At 43.9% G+C, this 18,818-nt stretch overlaps 1 protein-coding gene across 2 annotated transcripts in view; it reads left to right on the forward strand.

Moving 5' to 3' along the window:
- Nucleotides 1–18,818, forward strand: part of LOC138489128 (contactin-associated protein-like 5) — a 1,755,478-nt gene that overhangs the window by 932,839 nt on the left and 803,821 nt on the right. The gene's annotated exons all lie outside the window — the stretch shown is intronic.

Below are 18,818 nucleotides of genomic sequence, written 5' to 3' on the forward strand. Positions count from 1 at the left end.
CACGGAATCAACAGAGTTATAGCAGGATCAAGCAGAGGTTCAACTTTTTGTCATGAAAGTTCTTAGGAACAACTGCCATAAAGGAAAGGTGCACAAAAGCATGATTGGACCAGAGACAGGGAGAGACCTGAAAATCCTGGCTAGTAATACTGGATATCGAAACCCAATCTAAGGTCTGACCCAATTGATGAGTGGGAACATGAATCTTTTTTGTTCGAACTCCAGGTCAGAAAGGACCTGCTCTAATGCTGCCGCCATGTCATCTCCTACATGACCCAGCCAATAATTAAAATCTCTTAATAGAACAAAACAGGCATCTAGCTTAAGATAATTAGAAAGGGACAAAAGAAAGTTTTCAGTTAAGGAGGGAGGCCCATATATTAATAGAAAATGCACAGTGGATTCTGCGTTAAGACCCGCTTTAATGTGCATTGATTCTATGCCATCCATAACTTGGCCAAACACTTCCCAAATACTCAAGTCAGCTTTAGAAATCAGGACAACACCACCCCCTCTACCCTCTAATCTGTTCTGTCATAACATGGCATAACCCTCAGGTATAACTAAATTGAGGGAAGGGCCTGCAGCACTAGTACCCCAAGCTTCAGCCAGTGCGCAAATATCTATATCATTCTGTTCTATGTATTAAGAAATCTCATGGACGTGTTTAACCAGAGATCTGGTATTCAAAGCATGCACAATAGTTTAAAACTTGGGTAATCAAGCATTTAGTAAGCTTGTGTACCGTGGTTCTCACCACTGGCACTAGAATAACAGAGGCATTGATAACAATTGAGGACAAGGTGGCATCCATCAATATCCCCCCGCCACTCCAAGAGCCACCACTGCGTGATGAGGAGGAGGAGACTGTACACCCGTCTCCACATCACCAATTGTAATATTAGGAAAAAGGTTATGGTCTAACAAGAGTTCATCTTGAGATACGGGAGCCCAATTCGGATCTAAAGCCAATAACATAGGACATACCAAAACCTTCTCATCAAGCCTGACAACTGGAGCATTGAAAACTTTTCAGGCAGCCAATATTTCAGCCAGAACTTCGGTAATCCCCATGACATATGAATACACAGGCAGCGCAACAAGCCCATCATGGCCCGACCACGAACCGGCACAGACCGGCTTGACTCCTTTGCGCCGGCACGTTCGCGCCGGGAGTAAAGGGATATATGCAGTAAAACAACAAATGCTTATGGGCAGTGTTGCTTTAGATCACTGAGTGCATGTAGAGTAACAAAAGGTCTCTGCTGCTACTACTACTGTCACTGCCCCGTCACCATCAAAAGTTACATATGAACACCAAGAGTTGGATCTACATTTTCCGAGACTTGTAGAGGTCCACAGCAAGTTTCAACTTCTTTGGACATCCACAGCCAGCATAGTAACCCGACAAAGGAGACCACCACTACAGACCTGCATTGCTGCCTTTCTGACACTGCTTGGTTCCCATCTCTTGCTCGACACTGACATCACAGTGACTCCTTCTTCCAAGGGGGTCCGTCCTCAAGAGCCATCATCGATTAAAGCAAAGAAACTCTGACACTTAAACTTCTAAGGCACCCAAGGGACTGTGACGAGGAAGAACATCTTCCTTCCCCAGGATTCATCCAGGGGTCCCAGATTCATCTTGGACCCTGTGCTCTTGTGGCTTCCCAGGTACTTTGGGGGTGGTGGACCTGTAGAAACAGAAGCAGACTATTAATGAACACATTTGGACTGCACTGTAGTGTACATCATAATGTACACTTTAACCTGTCCTTAATGGTTGCCCAGGTGGGGGGATCCTCACACAGTATTGCATTTTCTAACCTAAAGATAACATTATGCCTATGTGCTAAGTATTACCTGGCTTTATACAGTAATGTTTATGAGGTTAACCTTTGCCTAATAATGTAAATGCTTTTTTAGTAACCGTAGGCAGTTGGTGCATTATAACTGAATTTAAAGGTAACCGTGGTGCTGCAATAGAACTGTATATATTACATTAAGTTACCTGAATAGATTTCTAGTTCAAAGTGAGTCTTATTTATGTATAAATATCTCCCTGACTTGTGATCCTTTAAGTAAAAGACTGTGTTATCACCTGACAATATTTGTGGACATTCCATTGTGGGGAACTTGTGTATTCACTGTACCTGAGAAAAAGCCTGCATCAAATACTTTGTGTCTCAGCCTTGGTTGCTCATCCATAACTACCTAGAGAACCTTGGATGGGGTGCTATCTGCCTCTACCCCAACCATATAGTGGGCAGGAGTACATATACCCCCTCCAGTCTTTACATCTCCAATGGTGCTTTGCAGCAGAGATGCTTTTCAGAAATGAAAAAGGAGCCTTTTTTTTGTTTGATGCCAGAGATAACTGCGGTTAAAAGGGGTATAAACGGGTTAGCCAAAAACGAAATGTGTAAAAAATGCCATTTGGAGGAGGAAAAAGGATGAAATTGCATCAGGCCAGAGGTGGGCGAGGAGGACACTATGTGAAAGGGTAGTGTTGGGAGGGATATGGAATGGAAAATGGAATACACTTAGTGCTGGCAGAAGCAGTGTTTGAGGTTGTAGCAACAGTGGGGTGACACTTGCAGTAGTGACTAGTTTTTAAGCAGCTACATTGGAGGCATGGCAGCAGTGGTTCAGTGACTGGTCCCAGGAAGATTGCAATCCCCAGTTTCATGAGTGGACAACTGTGCCACGAGGAAATGGCATTCAATCAATACCTATACAAAGATTCTTCACCATGTGCTTGGCAGTCCAGCCATTCTTTTCTCAATCAGTAAAGATAGCCAATGAGATGTAACCTCATGCAGGTTTGCTGTGTATTCCGTGCATCGGGATGCCATGCTATTGTGCCTGATTGGGGTTGGCATATGGATTAAGCCATCCTATGGAGTCCATGTTGCAGAATGCAATTGGTATACATGTGTCACAAGAAAACGTGAGATTGTCATAGATCTATGCTGGGAAGGCCAGCAACATGGGAAATACACATTGTGTACCTTACACTTCAATTGGGTGAACCTTACATTAAGTTGCATATATACTCACTAGTCACTACTCACCTCCTCGTTCCCTCATTCACTCCCCTGCTAAACCACACAGTTGCTGAGATTGATGACCAGGGCCCTTATGTGTCCACCTGGGTCCTGGCCTCCCACACCCAATCGACTTCAGCCTGTGCCCGCCCCAGCACTTGCCTTGGCACCCACTGGCCTGTCCCATCACAGTAAGCACAAATGTGATGGGTGGAAGGTTTTGAATGAATCTGAACCACTGGAATTGCTCTGGGCAACCTTCCACACCACCGTTTTTTAGCCCATCTGCGCCATTGCAAAAGGGGACCAGCCATATGCAAATCAGTCAGGTACAGCCACCAATGGTAGCAGCCCAGTCCGAACTGCTAGGTCAGGTCCCCTCTGCACGGAAACACAAGCAACCCCAGACATGTTTCGGCCTTGTTGGGCCTCTTCAGTGAGGTGCAGCTTGGTTCCCTATGGCACAGCGAGCAAGGGACCCACGTCTGGGCATACCCATCACAGGCCTGCACTTACTTATTTATTAGCAGCTGACCACTCTCACCAAGTCACTTAACAGCTGCATTCTCCCTAGAACTTCCCCAGTGGTAATCCTAGCACTTACCCGCCATTCCAGTATCCCTTCCCTCTCCCTGCACTTGCACGTTCTGAATGCTCACAAGGCCTAGTAGGTCTGCCTCTAGCGTTCATTGTTATATTTACATTTCATTCCGATGTTCCCTCTCTGCTGCCCCGTGGGCGCTTTGAAACATAATTTACATGATGAATAAGTGCCTTACACATTTACAATAATTAAACAAATAAATAAATAGATTCATAGATACATAAATAAATAAATGAAAGGAACTGACTGTGCACGTCATTGTTTTTTTAGCACATACTGCAGGTATTTGAAACTCAGGATGAAGGTATAAGATAATGTATTTCAACAACCCCAAAACCTTCCCAGCTAAATCGTCCTAACTGAACAGACCCAGACTAGAATTTTAACCAGATAGCAAAACATAAAATGATGAGATGTCAGGCGCAGGGAAAGGGAAATGCACTTACCTACACACAGGCATTTGGAATGAAATCCCTACCACTCAATGGTTTTCTTTGTGTATAATGTGTTTCTGAGCATTTTGCGGATGTACATGCATACAGTGGATGCCAATTGGCCTGCATGATCAGAGGGATGGTGCATTTGCAGTACGAGCATGGAGGTGCAACATAGTATAAGTGTGTGTGTGTGTGCTGGTGTGTGTGTGCCCATTGTGTAGATTTAAGTGCAGATTCAATGTGGATAGGCAATGCGAGGGTGTCTGTCTGTCTAAAAATGTATGCATTTTGTGGATGTGTGTGCATATTGTAGTTGTATGTGCAATGTGAACATGAATGAGCAATGTGTGTGTGTGTGTGTGTGTGTGTGTGTGTGTGTGTGTGTGTGTGTGTGTGTGTGTGTGTTTGAGTGTGCAGTGGCAGAGTGAAGGTGTGAGCTCTGAGGGAGCATATTGGTTTGAGGGTGCATGATCATTGTAAAAAAGATATGTGTTTGTGGGTGTGAGTGTGTATTTGGGTATGTGTGCAGTGTGCAGTTGCATGTACAGTGTATGTTTCATCATCTGTGCAGTGTGAGGAAGTATGTGCAGTGTGAGGATGTGTGAGGGTGATTTGGGTGTTGGGGCCTTGTACTCTCGGCACCACTTCTCTCATTTATTTTCCCTAAACTCTCATACAGAGTTGACAAACCATGTGCATGCTGAAGCTATGACCAACACATGCCTACCTGCATCCTTCCGACCTGGACCATGCCCATGGTCTTCAATGTTGTCTCACAGACTTGTGCAAAAGCCATTATGACTCTCTTTCCCATTAGGCCTCAGTTTGAGGATTCCTAATGCAAATGTAATTCCCAATGATGCAACATCACAGAAGATTACATTAAACAACTTGCCTCTTCTAACTATGTGCTTGATCATGTCACCATGCCCACACTGAACCTGACCACCCCTACCACCCATGTCCCCTGTCACACATTGACAATAATTTCCCACTGCCCCTTTATTGGTCTCTTATAAATGCCTGTCCCACTATATGAATGCTCAAAAGATCTCCAATATCATGTTATATCTAGGAATACATTCTTTAAGAAAGGGAGTTTTACTTAAATGATTCAATTCACTGGGTTTTCAAAGTCATGACCCATCCTTCCAAGCACAGTAGTGAAGTTCAATCTAATAATATACAATTATTTCTTCACAGCAACTGACTGTCACATTGTTTATTTATTAAGCCATCCGACTGGCTTACACCCTTTCAGAGAAACACAGAACTGTTAATTTAACCCTATATGACCCACGTCTGCCTTTGTCTTCTTTCCAAAATACTTGTGATCTAAGAAGTGACTTACTTGTCTCTCATTTCAAGTTTCTTAATTTGAGCAGCATCAATCTTTGCTTCGATGTTTCGAATATTGCATTGACTAAGACTGTCCTGGAAACCTAGATTCCCTGGTGTAACCTTGGCTGTTCATGAACCTACTAATGCCAGCCGACACATACCTTGTCAGATGTTTGGACACCCCCGCACTTCCCGTTCTGTGTAAAAAGAAAAACAACCTACTGTTTGGTCTGGGCACTACTACATTCAATTCAAAATACCCCTTAAATATAACACTGCATGGCCACAGGTTCCCTTTCAAAAAGGTTGTCCCACGCCAGGATGTGGGTAAAATGAAAATAACCATCATGCCGCCTTGATAATGAAACTATTATCACTTTTGCCAATCAAGACCCTGACCTACATACATACAATCCAAACCTCCTCACCACTATTGACTCAATTTCACTTGCTAAATAGATGTTTCCATCTTGTTGTTTACTCAGGAATGTATATCCATCTGCACTCTAATTCACACCTTGTAAACCCACATATATAAGACACAAGGATACGCTTGCACACCAATTTCTGAATGGTAATTTGATGAAAGATAATTAATGTGAATTAATGAAGTGTAGTGTCAGAGTTCAAGGTGCAGGGGAGAAAGACTCGGCCTTGGTATCTAGGCCGGAATATACTAGGAAACAGAGAAATCCAAATTATGGAAAGCTGTGTCCTCTCCACACTTTGTAAAAGGCTATAAGCCTAAATGGTATTTATCACGAATATTTTGTTGTTCTATTGATTACTCTTGTGACTTAAATATTCACAATACAGTAGATAAAGGTTTGTCCAAAAAAATTCCAGTAATTCTTTTTCATTTGAGAAGATGGTTTTATTTAGTATTTTCAAGTTGGCCCAACGCGTTTCGAGATTCATATACTCTTCATCAGGGGCATAGATTTGAACATACATTTTCACAAGAATCCTTCTTCCAAGGGTAAAAAACCCTTTAATTTTCAATGGTAAAGGAACATGGTGTGGTAGAACCAATCCATCATATTTTCAGGGGGAAAACAGTCTCTGTTCTCTTGAAAAGGAGTACAGGCATATACTGCTGCAGCGGAGATGCGGGCAGGAAGACCAGCTCCCTCTTGCCAAACCCACATATATAATCAGCCTACAAAACTGTGTCTACACTGTTTTGAATGTAGGTGGAGCATGCTGGTCTACCAAAATTGACCTGGCATCTAACAAGTCAAGAACATATTTAGAATTGTGTAGAATTTAACCAGGCTTCATCCTGGAACACTCCCCATTGTATCATCCACTTCATGACAAGATAACATTCTTCATGAGACAACATTGCTACATTCCATGCCACCTACTTAATCCATGTCCACTTTACACACTACTTTCGAACCCCATTGCTTCTTCCCTGTATCTCCGGAGGAGATTTCCACCTCGGTCCAAACTGCAAAGCTTCTGCCACTTTGCGTTATCCCTACACCACTAAGTGTCTTACCTCCATCCCCAAATCTAACTTGGGTGATCTCGCTATAAGGCTTACAATACATACTTTAAAGCTTCAAAACAGAATCCCTTGACACCACAGAACTGAACAATTTTCATGCGACCTCTTCAGCCCTTATCCTGCAAAAAATGTTCAGTCATATTATAACAGCTTAAGGATAACAGCTGAAGGATAACAACTGAAGGATTTTACTGAATCTCCCAACTCACTTCTCAATAATAGGGCCATTTTCCAACCAGGAACTGGCACATGTTGGTCTTCTATCTGGATTATCTCAGAATGGCCTCTGTTGGTGATGGTGTCACAACACTGATCCTTTTGGAACTTTCTAGGGCTTTTGACACCAGTGGCCATCAGCTGCTGTTGTCCTGCTTGCCCAGTCTTGCGATTTGTGGTATGACCAATGACTGGAATCATTCCTTAATGTCCGACTACTCCAAGCCGTGACTCTCTCCCTATTCACTGCAAAGTGGGCCCCCTACATTGTGCGAAGCATCTGTGCTCTGTTCTATCACCTACGTCACCTCTCTCACTTGAATGGTTCCATCCTTCAGTCGTCATTTATTTTATGTATGGTGATGAAACCATATTTTCCTGTGATTGGAATATGATTTATCTTTAACTATGATTAACTTAAATCCATGTTAATATTGGAGGCAGAGTCACAACAGATTACAGATCAATGCTGCATAAACGGAGGTACTTGTTCCCTTTCCTCTCTATTCACTGGTCCAGGCCAGGGGTGGACTGGCCCATAGGGAACTCTGGAGATTTCCCAGTGGGCCTCCTTTGTGTGGTTACCTATTTGTTTCCACATTTTCTCATAGGAATACGGGTTCGGTCTGCTATAACTGTATAATACGGTGCCACATCATTATTCCCAAAGCCTCTTTCAGTTCCCAGTCTGCCATTGGTCCATGCCCCTCTACCCAACCTGCTTGGGCTACTGCCTACTGCCTGCACCCGTAGCTAAATAACCTGGCCATGCAAACCGATGCCTCCAACCAATGTCTCGCACATCCCCATTGTGTGCCAGTCATGCTTTCTTCACTGCTGTTCCTTACAAAGAATTCTAAAGTTTAGTCATTTCCTGCCCAAGTAAAAATCAACAATACATTGTCATCTTGCCTACTTTAAATGTATGTTTTTCAATTTTGCCAAAACTTGTTTACATTGCTTCAAGGTGGATTCAGATTATGGCATCACATTTCATTTTTAAACCGAGACTCTGAACATTTAACAATCATCATACACACTCTATATTCCTTCTCTGTGACTGACCAAGTCATGTTGAGGGTTCTGTGCCTTGTCTTAAAAATTCTTCACTTGAATCATCTAAATTTCCTTTTGTTTATAAACCCCAGTCAGCTCTTGCTATCCTCCTCAGCCAATCTTGTTATCATTCTCAAATTGTATTTTCATCGTCTGGTTAGTGGTTCTTTGTCTGTCTAGGCCAGGTGTCTCTCGAACTCCCGAACCCCTGCCTTTCAAACTAACTTCAATAATCGTTCATAATATATCTTTCTCTTGCTTTACTTCAGAGACAAAATGTAAGCAATTGTGACAACTATATAAAATGAAATACATAGAGATTTAAATGTGGAGTGTGAATGCATATGTGCACTGGGTATTCATACTTGCACAGTGGTGTGGATGTGCACTGTGGGTGTGCATGTTCGGTGTGAGGGTGAATCTGTAGATTGAGCATGTATCTGAAATGTGAATGCGCGTGGCCCGTATGAAGCTGTATGTAAAATATGAATGCAAATGCACAGTGTGTGGTTATAAATAAAGTATGTGGTTATTTGCACCATGTAGAGCTCCTGAATATATTGTGGGTGTATGCGGATTATATGGGTATGTGCAATGTGTCCAGGTTTATGTGCAGTGTTAAAGCGTGTGTGTGTGCACTGTGTATGTATGGATGTATATGCAGTACAACCATGAATGTGTAGTGTGTGGGTGCGTGTGTAGTACGTGGGGCATGTGCCCACCTTGAAGATCCATATGTGCAGTTTTAGGTTGCTTGGGCAGTATGAGCGTTCATGAAGGGTGCAAAGGTCTGTGTGTGTGTGTGTGTGTGTGTGTCTGGTGTATCTGGAGTTTATGTTTGTGTAACAAATCTGTGCGTGTGTGTGAGTGTGTGTGGGTGTGTGCGTGTGTGTGTGCACACAGTGTGTGTTTGTGCAGGGTGTTGGACTATGCAGAGCGGAGGCTCCCATCCAAATGTGGGTATTTGTCATACGACATAAAACAATTGTCTATTGTAGGTAAGCAGAGTTTAGTCACATGTTCCCCTTCGTGTGTGAAGCAAACATGTATGTCCCATTCTATTTCGATTCAATTGTAAAGTGTTTCTTTTAAAATCAATGTTCCCAATCAATAAGACATACAAATACAAAACAGTACATGGTGGACACAGGGATGAGCCATTTTAACCTTTTTTAGCCAAATATCACCTTACATGCCTGGACGTATAAGCTCAGCCTTATAATGGGTCCCGGAATGCACACTGGTGTGCCCCGGAAAGCCAGGAATAGGGGGAAAACATAGCTGACTTTAGCTTGACTATTTCGCATTCACTAATGATCGGTACAAATTACTTGTAATAAAATATCCCATAAACATGATATTCTGCAGCACAGTAAACAAATCTGCTATTGCACACAAGAAACCATGTAATTTAACCTTCTTGGATGTTTTCACTGCTCGCAGGTACCACACAGTGACTGTGGTTATGTGTGATCATGATGTACTGAGACATACCACAGTACATAGATTGCAATTGAGCCAACAGCGGGCTATTGTGGTGGAAAGAGGGAGTAGACAGATCTGACCACTGGCTAATCACACTAATTGCAATCAACACCAATATACCAAGAAAGCATTCTATGGGAACAGAATCTTGAACTACTTAGATGTAATTTAGACTTCTTAGATGTGCCCACTGCTCCCATCGGCACACAGTGACTGTGGTAATGTGTGATCAATATCTATTGCGACATCCCACAGTACGTTTAAATAGATTACAATTGGGCCGACAGAGGGCTATTGCGGTGGAGGGAGTAGACAGAGGTGCTCAGTGGGTAATCACACATGATTGCAATCACCACCAATATACAATAGTTTGAGATCTAAGTATGTGCTATCCAGGCGATTCGTGCTCCATTCAGTGTGATCTCAATGGCATGTCAATAGAACATCCTCAACACACCAATAGACACTAAAGTGACTCGTGCGTGCTTGCCTTCTTCTCGCAGGGTTTTGTTGGAGAGAGGCAGCTGCCACTACGATAAATCTTGAAAAAGAACTAGCTTACGTTGCTGAGCATGCACAAAGGTTACAGCTGAAGAAACTGCTTTGCATAGGGTTGGTTAACCCGGAGCAAAATGCTGCAACCATGCATGGCTTCGCACTTGTGCCATCTTTTGATCCTACACTGGTTTAGCTTTCTTTTCACCACAACTCGTTCTCTTTGGTGGAAGACAAAAAGGTAGAAGGCTACTAAATATCAAAGCATCACAACTAGAGTGTTTAATGCTTTGCCTTAAGTGAAAGCATAAGTAATGGTCAAAGAGAGTGAGAGTAAGGGTGAGAGAGAATTGGTTAGTAGCAAGGTTGCAAGAGAGAGAAGATGTCAGCGATGGTGAGAGAGGGGTAGAGTTCCACCGTGTGTGTGGGAGAGAGTGAGATGGAAAGTGGAAGAAGATCTGAGAGTTAGAAAGAAAGTTAGAGTGGACAAGAAAGGCAGTGCGAGGCAGAGGCTGAGGGGGCGGGGGGGCTGGCTTAGACACACAGCTCATGGGGTGAGCGGGGCGGCAGAATAATGAAGGGGTAAAGTAACTGCAGGAGCCCTATTCAGAAATTGCACTTGCAAGATGTGAATAACAGCATCAAAGGTCCCATGGAAGGAACTTTCCAGGCTGTGTTGCGATGGGGGCCAACAATGACTTGGTGCTGTGACTGAGAGGAGTCGGGGTGGCAAGGCGAAAGTACCAGTGGATGAGAACACTCTCCACACACATAGTATGTGCTTTTGGCACACGCACATTGGTGTCAAAGTTACAAGTCAAAACTAAGATAAATAAAAAAAACGTGGGCACTTTAGTGGCACTACATTACACTTTGACAAGGTACTAGGATTGCAGAGAGAAGTGCCATTTCAGAGTCATCTGAGGTTTCCAGGGGGTGGTTTGGGCAGGCGCAGGTAAGGTGCAATTTCATGGCCCAGTGGCGGAATAGTAGTCTGACACAAACACCAATGTCCTCTGCTTATCAAGGACACCTCGGCTAACACCACAGACTATGAATACCTTTGTGAAAAACTCCAACTCGCACCCTCCATTTTGCACAGATTCATACTCATTTACAGACCCTTTGCCTACAACAAAAACTTTACAGACACACTCAGCAACACTTTGACAACTACCCTCAACTTACATTCAGCACTCACCATCCTAGGTGATTTCAACATCTGGTTTGACTCCCCTTCAAACCCCAAGACCGGCTCTCTCACAGACAATCTAGAAGCCTTCAACCTGGTACAGAGCATTTCTATGCCCACCCATACTGGAGACCACACCCTTGATGTGGCCTTTAGCGCCACAAACATAATTTCCACACTGCCTCCACGCCCAAATCACCCTGCAATTTTCTTCTCTGTACCACGCTCAACTGCAGCCCGCTCTCAAAGCCATGCCCAGCCACCACCAACCTCCACACATCTCAACCTACTCTGGAACAAAGTTGTTATCACCCCAGATCTAGCCAACTCCCTCCTCAACTCACTCCCAGCACTGTCCCTCCAGGAAGGTCCCCCCATCAAACTCTTCAACCACTGGCTCTTTAACACCATCACCGCTCAACCAAACAAAATGGCATTCTCAGGACCCAGACCCTAGGTGGTACACCACCAACTTGAAATTACAAAAAACACTTAAGCACCATCTGGAATGGACCTGGAGAAGCAACCCAACTACCCAAAACCACCCTAGCAAAACTTACAAAGGCCTACAGATCGGAAATCATAAAAACTAAGAAAGCATTCAATGGGAACAGAATCTTGAACTCTCACAACCCAAGCAAGGAACTGAATAGAATAATTTCTGAATTTTATTCTCCAGGTTGCTCTGTCACCCTTCCACCCAACTGCCAATCAATCTGTGATGCCTTATCAGAACACTTCCACAACATCGCTATCGAAAGACATTCTGCCACTATCTCTAAATTAGAAATAATGTCGCTGCCTTCTCCCCGCCCACCACCCATTCCCCGACCAAACTCCCTCACAATGAAAAACTTCACCTCTTTCTCTTTGATCTCACACCAGGAGTTCCTCTCGCTCCTAGCACAAAGCTGTCTGTCAGGTTCCCCTGAAGATCCTTGCCCGTCCACCGTCCTCAAAACATCCTAGCCTCAACCTGTTCAGGCAGCATCGTTCGATCAATCCTTAACCACTGCCTAACACCGGGAATCTTCCAGGAAGCCTTAACAACCTCCTACATAAACCCCCCCTCATTGAACCTACACTCAACCTACTCCTTCCCAAGAACTACTGGCCCATTTCCAACACCTGCTTCATGGCCAAACTCATGGACCACACAACATACAAGCAACTCAACCATTTCACTAAAGCCAACAAACTCCTTGGCCTTGCCCAATCTGGCTTCAGACCCCTCCTAGGAATGGAGTCCTCCCTAGTGTCCATTTGGGATGGCCTTAAAATAAAAGCGGATGTGGAAGGATGCAATGTACTCATTCTTCTTGACCCCTCCACCACCTTTGATACCATTGACCACACCATTCTCCTAGACAGGCTACACTCTTTAGCAATCAAAAAAACTGCCCTCACTTGGATGTCACTTGGATGTCCTCGTTCATCTCTAATTGCTCCAAAATCATACACCTCCACCCTTTCACATCTACATCCCGACCAATACCGAAATGGGTCCCAAGGGAGCATCCATATCTCCCCTCATCTTCAACATCTATATGAACCCACTCCTCAGACTCATCGGCTTCCACAATCTCACCTGCTACAACTAGCAGGCGATACAAAAATAATCCCAAAAAATCACCAAATCATCAGGCTCTACCTGCACAGATCTGTCATCATGCCTCTCGGATATTGATTACTGGATGACAACCAACCACCTCATCCTCAACCTGTGGAAAACAGAAATCCTAGTCCTGCTCAACCTATTCCCTGGCCTCTCTCCCTAATCCCCCTCCCCGGCAACCTCCACCTCAGTGAAAAGCCTTGGATGCACACTGGACATGGATATATCCATCTCCCAACACATCAGCTCTGTATCCAGAACCTGTTTCTTCCACCTTCTCATTCTCAGGCATATGATCCCATACCTCACCTACCCTCACTGTTTCTCTGCCATCATCTCCATCATCCTCTCATGCTTAGACTATGCAAACCACCTTTATCTAGACACACCAGCGCTGGAGCTAAGGAAACTGCAAAGAATCCAAAACTCTGTGGCACGCATGCTCATTGGCTTCATCCCAGAGTACACATCAGCCCTACACTAAGAGTCCTCCACTGGTTTCCTATTGGTCAGTGTACTACCTTTAAAGCCATGAGCATCATTAACTGTGCATCCACAACACTGGCCTGGAATTCCTCTAAGACAAACTCCTTCAATACTAATGCCCCCAGGACACTCAGATCCGGCACATCATCTCTCATAGTCGTCCCACATTACAACTGCACCAGATTGGGCGGATCCTCCTTCTCTGTCCAAGCTCTGACCATTTGAGACTCTCTTCCCCTTCACATGTGCAACATTGACAATCGCCAGACATTCAGAAAGGCCCTCAAAACCTGGCTCTTTCATTCCTCCTCTTGAAATCTTCTTGCTCTCTCTGCTGTGATACCCCCACAGAAGCACTGCAACAAACCCAACAATGCACTTATCCACCCAAACCGCTACAAACACCAGATGCCTGCAGCATTCACAGCGGCACACTATGATAAGCTTGCCACCTCACTCAACCCCAGGTGATCATATATAACTTCCATGTTCCTCCGGGCACCCACTCCCACTGCTCAGGTGCTCAATCTAGGGAGACCTCAGCTGGCGAGACCAGCCAATCGCGCTGGACCTAGGAAAACAACATTGAAGATGAACTCCGAGTGTGAAGTATGTATAACTTGCACCATACACAGGCCTCAGGCAGGGCCACCCATCCATGCACTATAAAATGCAGTTATGGTTATGCAAATCTGGTCTAGCAGCTTGCATAAGCGTCCATGCTAAAACCCTCAAAGAACCTCAACAACTCTGTCATTAGTATACAGCAACAACCTACAAACAGATGCTTACCCTCTGTCACTAGTGCTGTATCCTAAACCAGCCCACCTAAGTACTAACCTGGCAAAATGCATGCACGCATCTTAAAGTTAACTCTTAGAATCTCCCACACATGGATTTCGGTCACCGAGGGTGTTCCAAACCACAAAGCGCATTGAGGCTAACCAAAACAGGAAAGGGCACTATATAAATGATGAATACAATACAAAACAATTACTGTGACTATGTCCTCTTTACTCGCATTACTCACTAATTATCCTTATTTGCTTTCTCAGAACGTATATCCAACAATTATTTACTGGGGCCTGGCCTTACCAGCTCCTCCCCTATGGTATTCAATAGTATAATAAGGTGGTGAAATCATGTCCCCTTCTGCTTCTTAGCTCTGGAATGCAAGGGCCAGCCTACGGCCGTCAACGGGTGCTGTCTGATGAATCTGGTACATTTGCAGTATGGGGTGCTATAATAGCAGTCTTCTTCTTGCAATGCTGGTACCCCTCATAGTTTGGGACATGGCTCACCATTTGGAGGGAAGGCAGATAGAGTTTGGATGCTGTACTCTGCATACGGTGGGAGTGGGTGGCACTACTTGTTTTATCTGAGCACCTTCTCCGTGAATGGGGCATTGCTAGACAACACAGTGTACACAAAAGTGCATGCTTAGTGGACTCAATGATAGCAAACACAAAACTAGTGAGTGGTTGTGTTATCTTATGATCTCACTTAGCATTTTCCTTTGGTAACAAGATAGATCACAATCATAAGGCTCTTAGTTGCCAATCTGGAGGATGCAGGTATTCACCCAGAGAAATACATTGTGAGAGGTGGAGGTCCTTGTAAGTTTACCATTCTATAACCTAATCAAGATATTGCTGCTGTGGCAGAGAGGATCTAAGGGGATCACCTTGATGGCATGCAGCTAGTCCTGAATTGGAAGTGTCCCATCATCTCCTAGGATTCCAAAGATGAGTTTGACAGTATCCATCACCCTGTAAGAAGAAAGGGAAATGAAAAAGGTCCATGTCCAAATGGAGCGGAAGAGGGCCCAGATGTCATAGAAAATTACCTAGTGAAAGACCTGAAATTCTGGAGCATGAAGGGAAGGATATTGCAATTTCTGAACTGATAACTGAGAAAAAAGAGATAAAGAACAGTGGGAGCAGATATTATGCCGTACCATCTAAGTAGGTTCCTCTACCCAGGGTTGTACAGAAGACCCTTGCAAGGGATTGGATGGGTACCCTGCTCCATCCATGCTGGTCAAGAGATGGTCAAGGACATCAGAGCCTGTCAGATTGTGGCAGAAGGATACAAGTTGGAAATCAGCCTCCCTGCTCAGCCATGGGTCATTATAACTCCTCCTTTCCTTTCAGAGTGAGCCTTAAGCGGTGCTACTGTCAAGGGATTCCTACCAAAGAATGTGATTCTCCTACTTACAAATCAGTAAAAAGGAAGACAATATTATTCTTCCTTCTTTCGCATGGTGAAGGCATTGAGAGGAATATGAATAATTTTTAACAAAGGTGTGAATTATTTCCTTTTCATGATGGATACTATTTAGTCTATCCTTCCCCTGCTGAATCAGGGAGAGTCTTTACTTCAAAATAATTACTTTGATAAAACGTCCAATTATATAGGGGGTTGGGGGTTCATGGGGAATGGGGAATGGGGAATGGGGTGACCCACAAATAAAAAATACAAAAATTTAGTGTTTTTTAAAAGTAATTACTTCGAAGTCAAGTACTTTGAAGTAATTACCATCGGAAAAATAACATGGAACCCTCAAAAATGCCTATCACAACATTATGCAATTCGAGTACGCAAGAGACTCCTTGGGCTCGCTATTCAAGAATAACCTGTCATCTATATAACACTTTTATCCAGGAAGGATGAAAGGTTGTGTTGACCTTTCCAGGATTTGAACCTTCAGATCAAACACAGATCACTGCAACGAGGGCTCACCTGCTGATCTATTTTACCAGCTTACATTTCAAAGGCAGTACTTACAACTCTTGCTTCTTTCTTTCTTGCACACATGGCCCCCTCAAGTACTAAGACATTTTTTGACTCCATTGATCTAAATTCTTCAACACCAGTGTGTCCATTTATATCCCCACCTGGAGGATGGGTTCATTATTTCTCCTTCAACAGCCAGAACACTTAGAAATATGGAGATCACATGCCCCCATCACAGGTCCTTCATAAAACTTCAGGAATCGAACCTCATCCCCAGTAAAAGATCTCACCTGCCTTGGGGAAAGGTGTATGGCTGAGGAGTGCAAGGCTTTGTTTCCAGTACCAAGGAAATTACAGCAATTACAGGCTGAGGAATTGTCAATGAGTTTGTCACTGCAGGTCCAAGGTGGCATGGCGGCATGAGGTTTTCTAGTACATTGGGCAAGGCACCATTTGAAGCCTTGGACCAAATTTACCTTGAACCAATGGGATCCTTTATCGAATCAGAACCAACCTGCTTCCATTTACACCACATTTATGACATTCATGATAGTGTTGGTTGGAGACTAGTTTTCTGCAGAAAGAAGCTCAGGTTTCAGCCAGAAGGAGTGGAGAGCAAGCTGGAGGCACAAGGAAATCCAGGGTTTATGGTCAGCCATGGATCCTGCCCCCTCTCCCAACAAGTGGAAGCTCCCCGCAATGCAATTGGGTATCCTGGCATGAGAGAAGGGAATTCAGGGTCTTAATTTGCACCTACAACAGTGTAGTCTGGCACTGGCAGATGAGATGATGAAGTTGGTACAGCATAATATGCTATCAATAAACGCAATCCACATCCATGGGATTCAGAATCTCACAGCAGACCAGATGAGCAGAGAATGTCCTTCTTTCCTTTGGTGTTTTCTAGCAGAGTCACATTTCATCAGAAGTTCAGTACATTTGGAAACCTGGTTCTCTATCTATATGTCACAATGCAGTAGAGGAAAGTGGAAATCGAATGTTGACGATTCCCAGATACAAGAGCTTGGTGTACCAATGCTCTGTCACTTTTGTGGTCAAAGGCCCCCAGTTGTATGCATTTCTCCTCTTACCATGATAGACTAGATGTTGAAACATTTCCAGAAAGAAACAAAAGCTCTGTTTTTGCCCCTCGTTCCCAGTTCTTGAAAACCTAGTCAGTTCCCAGTGGTGACTACTGATTCTAGTTCCCCTGCAGTAGCCTTTTCAGTACTGCCCTTTCACACTCTCGTCATGTTGTGATTGAAAAAGAAGGATTTTTAAAGTTGGGCTGGCTGATAGGGCCACCAAAGAAGTTTAGTATTCCCACAGGGAATCAAGTCTTCTGATTGCCATACTTAAACACTGGGGTTCTCAACGACTGTTTGTCCTGTATATTCCCTCCAATAATTTTGGATGTTCTATTGAACAGTTTCACACCAGTTTGTTTGGCCTTATCCACTCTCAGAGTATTGTTGGTAGCCATTAAGGCAGGAGGCTGCCTTGAGAGGATGTGGAATTGATGGACCATTTGGTACCCAGAGTGTTTTAGGGATTTCTTCTTTTGAATCCTCCATGCAAATTGAACCTACCTCCTTGGGATCTTTCCCTATTCTATTCTATTCTATTCTATTCTATTCTATAAAAAAATTATATTGCCATAATACGCCCTTAGGCCTCAGAGCACTCACATCACATACAACACAAAACAGGGAGGAGGTAGAAATATCAAGAATAATCTCAGATCATAAATCAATTCCTTTATCAAAAAGGAAGGTTTTCAAGCTCTTTTAGAATGTTCCCATCGACGGAGGTACGGCAAGGTGCTGCATACAATGGAGTGCCCCAAGAATTGAAACTGGATCCTTCCCTGGTCTTTGCGTTTCTGCTGGGCCCCCTTTTGAAACTGTACAGGAGTGCTCAATCAATATAATTTATCGTAAGATTGGGTGATGTTGGGGCTTTGGTCTGTTGCCCCTCCCCTCTTCACAGTGTGCCCAGGTACCTTGGTCCTTAGGATAGGTTGCTCAATATTTCCAGGAGATTGGGGGCCTATTTACTGTGTACTATGAGTCATTAAGTAATCCATTGATTGAAGTGTTCAGGGCAGCCACCTGGTAGTCTCCTCATACACTAATTTACCATGATTAGGTACAGGTGTGGTCCCTGGTCAACCTCATATGTCTATTATTGTGCTTTCAATGGTTCTACACCAGCAACTGTGTGGTGGATTGCAATACCACTAAGTGTTGTATTTGTATTCCTTATCTCCAAAACCTAAATTTGGTGTATACTTATTAGTCAAGAATTAATGGTCAGATGATGTCAAGCAATCCCCTTTACACTGATCAAAGTATTTAGGACCCTCCTGACCCCCCTCCACCCCATGAGTTAGGAGGGGGTTGTGTATTATCCAGGAAATAGCGTTGATAGGACAAGAGGAAGCACAATGCCACAGACCTCTTATACTACTGAGAAAGGTAAGGGGAGGAGGTATTAGGGTCTTTCCATATGAAAGAAGGTTTGAGGTAGGTTCTGAGAGAGCAATTAAGCCACATCAGTGAATGCATTGATGAGGTACTCTGCCCAGTTTTGTGA

Source organism: Ambystoma mexicanum, chromosome 9 (genome assembly GCF_040938575.1).
Source record: "Ambystoma mexicanum isolate Mex_15411 chromosome 9, UKY_AmexF1_1, whole genome shotgun sequence".
NCBI classification, from domain to species: Eukaryota; Metazoa; Chordata; class Amphibia; order Caudata; family Ambystomatidae; genus Ambystoma; species Ambystoma mexicanum.